Source organism: Schistosoma mansoni, chromosome 2 (genome assembly GCF_000237925.1).
Source record: "Schistosoma mansoni strain Puerto Rico chromosome 2, complete genome".
NCBI classification, from domain to species: domain Eukaryota; kingdom Metazoa; phylum Platyhelminthes; class Trematoda; order Strigeidida; family Schistosomatidae; genus Schistosoma; species Schistosoma mansoni.
The window spans coordinates 31,630,549-31,639,492 of NC_031496.1; the positions used below are offsets into that span (position 1 = coordinate 31,630,549).

An 8,944-nucleotide genomic window follows, 5' to 3' on the forward strand; every position below is an offset into this window, starting at 1 on the left:
GGGGAACAAACCTACATTCCAAATAGGGGAGCCATTATTCCTCAAAATATTTCAGAAACCACCCACGGTAACAGCTTCATTGGATGACATCGTTGTAAATAAACATTTCTTCTCCTTTATCTTTATTTTTCTTAATGACTTGTCTAGTTCCGTTATTGCTCTAAGATTAATTCACATATGAAACAAGATTAGTATGCTCATCAGTTACAATTCAGTTAAGAAACCACTAATAAAAGGAAGGAATGCTAATGAACTTGACTTATGATAAATCCTTTCGCTCCGTCTTAAGAATATATACAATTTAATAATAAAATAATCATCAGAGGACTTGTTTTTCAAATAATCAATTAAAGTTTCTAATTCTATCTGCTTCAGTCTGACTAATCAATTGTTATGACTAGGACGCAGCTAAATGTATCGATTTGTAGTCCAGTATGAAAATGTATTCCTTAAGTGAATCACGGCATATGTTCATATGCTTTTACGAGATATCAAAAAGTTGAGTTTAAGGTTGTGAGGCATTATGGATGAGAGTTATTAATATATCCTGAATTAGAACGATAATGAATACCTGGGTTTGAGTGATGTTGAAATTTGGAGTAAATTTTTTAATTGCTTTGTTAACTGGTAAAAACATAATATCAGTCCAAAGGACTCGTCATCAAAACGTATATATGATTATTCAATTAGTTTCTGAGAATAGACAGCTTTTGTCACTGTTATATTGATTACGTGCGTTCTTGCTCAGTTGATATATATGAACGTGTTGGTTCCCGCCAAATCAGAGAGCAGTGAATTTTTCGATCGGATTAATGATACACGAAAAACCGTATAAATCGTTTTGAACACTTATCAATCCTGCTTTCTGCCTAGCCCAACCAGTTAAGTCCAGAACACCAATAATAGCCTCTGCAATATGAATCATTATTCTCAAACATACTAGGTTTATATACCAAACAAACTGAACACAACGTATCAATAAAATAGAAAATTGCATTTGTACAAGAGTTAGCCAAATGTGGCTGTGAATAGAAGGGGGAATAGTCATTAATGGACTAGGGATAACTCTAGAATGGTAAATCGTATAGTAGTAATCTATGGATCAAAATAAAGCTCATAATAAGAGGAACACGAATATGAATAGTTTAGTTACTTAATAATTTTACAATAGAAAATATACATATCATATTGGTCCATAAATAGTTCTCAAAAGTTACCATTCATAAATCTCCACGGAATAAAACAGTCACAAAACCCGCTTGATAGAAGAAATTTCTAAAATTTTCAGATTATTATTTGGAATACAATTATGTTTAAATTCTATTTTATATGGAACTTTTACAAACTCAATATACTAACTGACTGGATAATTATCATAGAAGTACCTCAAGACAGAGTTCGGAGAACCCAAATGAATAAAATTCCTGGTTTTTTAATTTCTTTTTCTCATACAAATGTGCCATCATTATTCAATTAGTCAGTAATTAAACGATTTGGCTAAAACATTTACACTGTATAGTAGTAAAAAAAAATATATTCATGATATCTCGATGGCGTTTGAAGCGAAAAGTACTGGATTCCAGTCTTAGAGTAAACATCAACGCCGTGGATTCCACTGCTACACATTATCCATTTTTGCTAATATAATTATATATTTTTGTGATATTTCAAAGAGTTGATAATTGTATTTCTAACGTTTCGTCACTTAATGTAAGCCACTTCTTCAGAGTTAATAAATGATCAAAATATGAGTTTAATTAGTATAAGAGAATTAATTTTTTCATTTAAAATCTATATCAAAAACTCAGTAAACATTTCATGCAGTTTTGTTTTCCATATCGTGTAAATTTAACCGTATGGTAACACATAAGGGTTATAATTATTTGTTAATAATTTAAGCACTGAATAGACGTATCCTTTAAAATTATTCAAAAAAAAACTTCTAAATGACACACGTTTTTCTAATTCAAAACAAAAACCGCCAAGTTACCTTCATAATCCGGAACCTTTCATCAGGTTAATGTAATTACACTGTAGTATGAACAAGCTACTGTGTTTAATAATAATTTCAATAATTTACACATGGAAGTCAGTTTGTGATAAGCCATACTGTCAAAATAAATACAATACAGTATCGCAAAACCATTCAACATGGAGACTGTATTACATTCCTTTCATTTACTTATATTTAGAAAGAGAAATTTTACAATTTTCAATATCTATGGAATTAATCTAGATGACTCTGTTTATCTTGTTAGGTTTCAACTGACTTCATCAAGTTTCTATATATCGACAATCGATTTAACTTAATGGTTAGGAAGAGCGTAATATCAAAGAAAGGTTTGTAAACTTAAGGTGAATAAAAAAAAAGTTAAATTTGAAGAATGAATAATATAATGTTTACATATAGTTGAGAATAAGAGTACCTCATAGGTGGAATATATATGTTAATAATGGATAAACAAAAATGAGATTAACAATACGATTTAGACTAGGAGAACAATTTGAATTATTTTTACTGGTTAACGTGTTTTTAACTAGTTAGTTTTCTAATTTCAAAGTAAACGAACGTCAAGACAGTCTTACTGTATGGAGCTGAAACCTAGAGAACTACTACATCCATCGTCAACAAGGTACAAGTATTTATAAACAGTTGTTTACGGAAAATACTCAACATTCACTGGCTGGATACTATCAGCAACAGCGTTTTATGGGAGAGGACAAATCAGCTTCCAAATGAAGATGAAATTAGGAAAAGACGTTGGAAGTTGATAGGACATACATTAAGGAAATAAACAAACTGGATTTTGAGGCAAGCCCTAACTTGAAATGTTGAAGAGAAGCGGAAAAGGGGAAGGTCAAAGAACACAACACGCCAGGAAATAGAAGCAGATATGTTGAAGGATAAATATCAACTGGGAAGAACTGGAAAAGATTACTCAGGACAGGGTTGGATGGAGAATATTGGTGGACGTTCTATGTTATTCCATGAGGGGTTATAATAAAATTCACGTGTTAGTTAATGATAAATACATGCTGAACTGAAGTTATCTTTGTTATCAACTCATAGAAACCTGAAAAAGTTAAGTAATCGAAGTATAAGTTTAGACATCACCAAAATCGGATGCCGGCTCAATGGTCTCTCGGTTAAGTGCTCTGGAGCGAGACTGGTAGGTCCTGGGTTCGGATCGTGGACGCGCACTTCTGAGAAGTCCCACAAAAAGACTAAACGGCCGTCCAGTGCTTCCAAATTTTCAATGATGGTCTAGCTTCAATCAACTTATGATTTCAACTATAAAAAGTTAAACTCTAACGTGATGCTGATTAAGTGTCTTAAAGCACGAATTGTATAATGTCCAAATGTGAATATTTTGTAATCAGTCCATTAGTTAAATGTTTTCACATTTATATGTTTATCAAAGCTTTGATATATGGGATAATGGGCGCATAACGATGTAGTATTGTGTGTGTGTGCGGGGGGGGGTAAGAGTGGATAGTCAATCATAATGAATTTATTATTAATGAGTTTCTAACTGATGTTTTTTCCCTAATTTAATAATTCTCAAGATAAACATGACAAAAAAATCTTTTAATGATTATATAGGATATCAATTTAGTTCATTCATTTATAGTGTGGTGTGGTCTACTTATATCCATATAAGTAGTATATGGTGTGGGTCAGGCATAGAATGTATTTGGGCAGAAGACCGATGAGCAAAGAACTGAAATGAAGCATAATCGTTTGGAAAATGCATGAGCAATGAAATTAGAGAAGAAACAGAGAAGATTGAAACAATTGATTGTTAATTTGCAAATTGACTGTTCATTGTTTGGTAATCAGAATTTATTGAGATAGTCTGTAATTTTTGCTTAAATACATTCGATTGTCCCCAACCGGTGTTTTGTTCACTACAATAGGAACATCATTAGTTTTCATCAGATGAATTAATTACTCATTTCAATTTTTTTTTCTTTTCAAAAGTTTCTTCTTCTTTTTCATTTCAACATGAAAACATTCTCATTTTGCAGGTTATTCATTGATTAATAAATGAATTAATTGATAAAAGCAAAGATTCATTATCTTAAATGATGAATGATCTTTCCTTTTTTGGTTATATTATAACTACTAATGAGTAATATGTTAACAAGTCATCTATATATTTCAATATCCTAATGAGTTTTTCATATGGATATATAAATATATATTTATTGATAGTATCAGGAAAAAACATTACTGGAAAGCAATAATTATTTTCAGAAAGAGGGTTTTTCTTGTAGATTTTAGTCATTTATAATATTATATAGTTAAGATCATACGTCAATTGAAGCTAGACCACCATGAAAAACCTGGATGCAATGAACGGCCGTTTCGTCCTATTATGGGACTCCTTAACGGTGCGCATCCACAATCTTGCCTCGCGAGATTCAAACCCAGGACTAATCAGTTTCATACACAAGCGCTTAACCACTAGATTACTGGGCCGGCCAACATCCAACGGTGTTAATGTCTAACTTCAAGCAATTCAACTTCCATTGTACTGAGGTAGATACTTCTCTGCACCTGACATGGATTAGTTCCACTGGCCACGACTTCTCATTAGAACTCCAGGAATTACCTAATGGAGCCAGTCAATAGTGACCATATGATCATTATCACAAGAGGGGTTTGTGAAGATTTTATTAATTTTTTATGGTTGAGATCATGAATCAGTTGAAGCAAGACCACCAATGAAAACCTGGAAGCACTGGACGGCCGTTTCGTCTTATTGTGGGATTCCTCGGCAGTGCGCATCCATGATCTCGCCTCGTGAGATTCGAACCCAGTACCTATCAGTCTCGCTCCAGCTTCATTATCTTAACTATATGAAATTACTGAGATCTCCACAAAAACCCTTGTTATAATTTATAATAGTTGAATTCATGAGACGATTAAAGCTGTTTCCTCCTAGTATGGGACTCATCAGCAGTGAGATGCTGTGATTAAGTGAGTTCAACCATGTCTATTGTGAGTCAGTAATTCACTGAAGATGACGGTGGACAGTGGCATCATTTCTTGGATTATTTTTAAGTTAGATCAAGCGAGCGGAATCGTGGATGCGCACTGTTGAAAAGTCTCTTAATAAGAGGAAACAGTCATCTAGTGCTTCCAAGTTTTCCATGATGATGTAATTTTGATCGACTCAATCAATTCAACCAATAAGTATTTATTTAATTAGTATGAATGAATATTTTGTATTCTTTTAAACATGAATGAAGCTAACTAATTTATAGCTGTTAGAAACTTTCAAAGAATCATACAATTTCGTGTTTAAGTGGAATTTCAATATTTTTGGATGATGAAACAAAAATTTTCATTTTTACTCTACTCTCTTTTTATAACGATCAGTTGTCATAAACTCTTAGCCAATAAAATAAATAATTAACTTGTTGACTAAAAAAAAAATTCAGTATAACAATAATGGAGAATGACTGCCAAAAAAGCTTTAGATGTGGGGGGGGGAATGTAGTCTTTCAAGAATAAAACGAATATGTTGAATAAAATATTCATATAATACTGAAACTAGGGTAACAGGGCATTTTTTAACTGTGTTATCTAAAGTCTACATAACCATGATTAACACTATGTGATTCATTCACACCTATCAAATGACCATAAATTACTTTTTAATGGTTTTATAGTGTAATGTATCATCTTGTTATGGTTGTATTAATTATTAGTTAACTCATTCTATGTCAATCACCACCATGGCTCGATATACGTGGAGATTATGCACATGTATCACATTTGTAATCCATAATAGTTAATAAATATATATATAATCTTATAAAGTTTATGTTAAACTAGAAGGATTTCTGGTTCAAGAAACCACCTTATAGATCACAGTCTGAACTATTAAACGGATATTTTAAATGTTTATGAAAGGATGTATACTATTTAAAGGTTCATTTCCTATTGCACATACAATGAAAGTTTAAATACTTATATACTGAACTTATTATGTTAATGTGTTCCTGATTACCTTTTTTTAAAAGTTTTATTTCTATCACTTAGTTACTTAGTTTACGCCTGTTACTCCCAATGGAGTATAGGCCACCTATCAGCATTCTCCAACCCACTCTCTACTGGGCCTTCCTTTCTAGTCCGAGTCAATTTTTGTACATTGTTCACATGTCTACCTCCATTTCTTGTTGTAATGTGTTCTTTGGTCTTCCTCTTTTCATTTGGCCTTTCAAGATTCCAATTAACATACCGTATTTTGTTGTTATATCTTGAAAAGATGTAAGCCAAATACTTTTTAGTGTATATGTTTGAAACAATGTGACCTAGGAAATAAGTGATTCTTTTTTTTCTCCTTACATTATAGTTTTGTCCTAGTTATTTATGCTGTTTGTTTTTTTTTTCAAAAAAAGTGTTAACAACTGTTATAAAAAACTCAATATTAGCCTATTTGTACTTTATTTTGTAATTTAGAAGGTGTCAATTCTCTTTTCTTTATTCTACACGGGTTAAATATGTAGTTTCAATGAAATGAATTCTTTTAAGAAAATATCATAGCAAAAAAATGTATAGTAACCCCCATAGAGGCTGAGAGTGATATTGTGTTGCCATGTACAGTGGCTAAAGGGTAGTCCAGGACGCGCGTCACTTCGTTCTACTTGAGACTCGTCAGCTGGATGTACCTGCATCTTGAAGTTGATGTTCACTCTGGGACTCGAACCCAAGACCATTCACTTCAAATGTCATCACGTTATCCGCTTAGCTACTGAGTTCTGATAGCCACTCGCTTGTATTGTTTATTTGAATCTTCCCATTGATGTTTAGGTCTGCAACTGATCAGTCTCTTATCGACCATATGTGCATATTGTACGTATTACCTCGACATAGGATTAATTCACAAGCATTATAAGCAAAGATGGATACTGGCTAGCAGTGGAATCCAGGACGTGCATTACAGATTGTTATTATAATTTGAGTAACAAACAAAATTTAATCATTGCTATATACTACGTAGTATTATTCATTCATTCAATCCCTTGGTTTATTTCTATCAAATCAGTCATTCGTCTTACTGTTGTGTTGAATAATACATTTTCGTTGTATAATTGTTCACATTTTTGAAAGGCTTATGGAAGTACACTGAAAAGTATTTTTCTCAAAAAAGGTTGGGATAATTAAATTCATAAGATAATCAAATGCATACAAAATATATAGAATGAATAAGCTTCTAGATTTTCCAAAATAAATCACTTTGAAAGTATTGTGGTGTGGTCTACTTATATCCATATAAGTAATATATGGTGTTGGTCAGACATACAATGTATTTTGGCAGAAGACCGATGAAGAAAGAATCGAAATGAAGCGCAATTGGTAGGAAAATGCATGAACAATGAAATTAGAGAAGAAACAGTGAATATTGAGACGTTTGGTTGTTAATTTGCAAATTAACTGTCCATTGTATGGTTATCAGAATTTACTGAGATAGTCTGTAATATTTGCTTAATTACATTCAATTGTCCCCACTGATGTTCTGTTCACTACAGTATCATAGATTAATTATCCTATCTATTTAAATAAATGATAAATTCACTATTCAATAAATTGTTAACGTAAGACTGAACTGATTAACTATTATGAAATGGTACTAAAAAAAAAATCGGAGCCTCAGGAAGCTACTCTATGTTATATATAGTTCATTTAATTAGTTCCTTTTCTAAATTTAAATTAAAGACAGAATAAATATTGATGTAGAATAGTATGAATTGTAAGTAGCTGATGAGAAATTACGAAATAAAATGAATTCATACTATTCTGCATTAATATTTGTTCTGTCTTTATTATAAATAGTTTAATTGACTATAATTTGAAATTTAACTACACGAAAAAGTCGTACATTCAGGACTGTTGACTTTTGTGTTCCAAGTGAAGACCAGTGTCTGTTAAGGCTGCTTACTTTCACTTTTCTTCTTTCTTCTGGTGGTTGATTGGATTTTGGAAACCTCGACATCTGAGGGAAAGAATGAAATACAATGGACATCTCAGAATTAACTAGACGATTTGGAATTTACAGATGACCTGACCCTTTTATGACATACACACAAACCAATGCAGATGCAGACAACTAATGTTTCAGCAGTCTCTGCACAAGTAGGCCTGGACATACATAGAGGAAAAAAGAAAGATCCCAAAATATAACACGGATAATAATAATCCAGTCATACTTGATAGGTAAAATATGGAAAAAATGAAAACTTCATCGATTAACAAAGAGAATCTGGTGCAAACATGAAGAAAATGATTGGCAAAGGAAGTGCAGCATTCCTACAGTTGAAAAACATATAGAACTCAAATCTACTGTGAATAAATATCAAAGTTACAGTCTTCAGTACGAACATCAAGATAGTTCTACTGTATGGAGATGAAACTTTCAGAACTACTACAACCATCATCAAAATGGTACAAGTATTTATAAATATTTGTCTACACAATATATTGAATGTCCGTTGATCGGATACCATCAGCGACAGCCTACTGTGGCAGAAAACAAACCAGGTTTCAGCTGAAGAGGAAATTAGTAAAATACATTGTAAATGGATAGGAAATACATTATGGAAATCACCAAACTTTATCATAAAGCAAGTCTTAGACGTGGAATCCTGAAGTGAAACAGAATTCAAAGAGTCCAAAGAACACACTACGTCGGGAATTAGAAGCAAACATGAAAAGGATGAATAGCAGCTGGGAAGAATTGGAAAAGATTTTCCAGTACAGGTTAATTATGCTTTTTGGTTTATGCTCCTCCAAGATGGGTAACAGGCGTGAGCAAGTAATTTGACATGTATATGAAATAAAATAATCAAAAGTTTAAAAGAAAAAAGTTCAAATGAAATCTTTTTTAAAAAAAAATTATTAGTTTGTCTATCGAGTGATATATGAGAACTACAA

At 32.1% G+C, this 8,944-nt stretch overlaps 1 protein-coding gene across 1 annotated transcript in view; it reads left to right on the forward strand.

Annotated features, from left to right (window-relative positions):
• Nucleotides 1-8,944, forward strand: part of Smp_122810 (putative spfh domain / Band 7 family protein) — a gene marked incomplete at its 5' end in the record, with an annotated part of 35,477 nt that overhangs the window by 743 nt on the left and 25,790 nt on the right. The window lies entirely within an intron of this gene.